This window comes from Gossypium hirsutum, chromosome A01 (genome assembly GCF_007990345.1).
Source record: "Gossypium hirsutum isolate 1008001.06 chromosome A01, Gossypium_hirsutum_v2.1, whole genome shotgun sequence".
Lineage (NCBI taxonomy): Eukaryota > Viridiplantae > Streptophyta > Magnoliopsida > Malvales > Malvaceae > Gossypium > Gossypium hirsutum.
Window position 1 is genome coordinate 15,202,035 of NC_053424.1, and position 2,217 is coordinate 15,204,251.

Below are 2,217 nucleotides of genomic sequence, written 5' to 3' on the forward strand. Positions count from 1 at the left end.
AAGTTCGGTATTACTTGGCAAACTACCTTGTGGTCGTTCGGAGATTAGTTTAGAAAGTTGGCCTATCTAAATTTCGAGCCCTTGGATTGACGCTTTTTGATTTTTAAGTGTTGTCTCGGTGTTCTGGAAACGAGTTTCTGACACAAAATAAACTTTGAGGGCATCTCTTCAAGGTTCAGCTTCCTTTCCTATTGATAGGGTGGTTGTGGTCTTTGATTTCCTTGACTGCTCCACGAGAAGTTGGGGTGGTTCCTCCAACCTGCATTGTAAATGTTACTATATGGATTGTTTTGAGGTCGAGGATTATTACCCATGTAGTTTAATTGCTCGTTATCCATGTTGTGGCCATAAGGGTGATATTCCGAATGTTTTTTCCACCTCCACTTGCTTCGCACTGCATTACTGGGTGAACCTATGAAGAATTAAGAAAACCATCAATCTTTTTATTTAAGAGTTCTACCTGATTGGAGAGCACTGTGACTGAATCGATGTTATAAATGCCGGCTATTTTCGTTGGCTTTGTCCTCATGACTTGCCACTGATAGTTATTCAGTGACATCTCCTCTATAAACTCATAGGCATCTTTCGGTGTTTTATTGTTGATGGTTCTGCCAGTAGCTGCGTTAACCATTTACCGAGTCGAAGTGTTCAGACCATTGTGAAATGTTTGTAATTGGAGCCAAAGCAGTAACCCATGGTGGGGGCATCTTCTCAAAAGGTCCTTGTTTCTCTCCCATGCATCGTAGTGTGTTTCTAAATCCATCTGCACAAAAGAAGAGATATCATCACGTAAGTTAGTCGTTTTAGCCGAAGGAAAATATTTTAGAAAAATTTTTCGGTCATTTGTTCCCAAGTAGTAATTGACCCTCATGGGAACGAGTTTAACCACTATTTAGCTTTGTTCCTTAATGAAAAAGGGAATAACCGAAGATGAATGGCATCATCAGAAATTCCATTGATTTTAAATGTATCGCAAAATTCCAAAAAGTTTGCTAAGTGAGCATTAGGATTTTCATCTTGCAAACCATCAAACTGAACAAGTTACTGTATCATCTGAATAGTGTTAGGTTTTAATTCAAAAGTATTTGCAGCTACAGCAGGTCTAACTATGCTAGATTCAGTTCCTGTTAAAGAATGTTTAGCATAATCATACATAGTTCGTGGAGTAGGATTTTGATTAACCGAAATTGCAGGAGGTAGCCTGTAACACCCCAAACCCGGCCCAGACGTTATGGCCGAATCTGATGTGCCACATTGAAGTTAAAAACCCATGTTTTATTTTAGTGCTTTAAAAACTGACTTTTGTTAAGCTAACAAAGTGAATGGGAGCTGGGCACCAGGTAGGAATTCGTAACAGAGGAGGTGAGCCATGAAGGCTGCTTAAGTACCAAGCTCTTCTAATGGATCCAATCCTAGACATGCCCACAACCATTGCCACACTTGGTTAAATCGAGTTGTAATTTATTTAAGTTGAAATCTTTGATAAATCGGATAATCGTGGCGTGGTGTTATTTTGAAAACAATTATCATTTTGAAAACACGTCCTAAGTCTAACCCATTTATTAACAAACAGATTAAAGTTATTAAAAATAAAATAATCCCAGAAAAATAATTAAAATGGCCTTATTACAACCCAAAACCAAACAATAATATTAATAAGATAAAACTTATAAAGAAATAAATCGGCTACTTATTGCAATTAAAAGAAACAGAAACATTAGTGTGGCCATCTCCGAGTCCCTCGCAGCTCCAAACCATCTAAGCTTAGGGATTACCTGCACAGTTAGAAATGGGGTGAGTTTACGAAAACTTAGTGTGTAATCCCAATAACAAACAAACAGTGAAGACACAGTATGAGTACAATCTGGGCCAAAACCCTATTTAGTCTTGACATATACTGGGCCGAAGCCTTTCATTTAACGGTTACTGGGCCGAAGCCTTTTCATAAATCATATCATTGGGCCGAAGCCTTTACAATAAACAGTATGGCCCTTAGGCCTATTTCAATATCACATGTAATGTCAATGGATGTATGCAAGCCCATTTCAATATCACATGAAATACCAATGAATGTATGCAAGCCCATTTGGGGAGACTACTCAACCCACCATCCGCTACTCTCCACCCGTACCAACCAACACACCATGTGGGGAATAACTCAACGCACCCAACCAACACACCACTGGCAGCATAGCTGCTTTATCATATATCTGGAGG

General features: G+C 39.0%; 1 non-coding gene across 1 annotated transcript; it reads left to right on the forward strand.

The window, feature by feature from the left end:
* The first annotated feature begins 689 nt into the window (after positions 1–689).
* On the forward strand, positions 690–796 carry LOC121207913 (small nucleolar RNA R71). Its single transcript, XR_005903008.1, has one exon. It is a non-coding gene; the product is annotated as a small nucleolar RNA R71 (small nucleolar RNA).
* Positions 797–2,217: the final 1,421 nt, after the last annotated feature.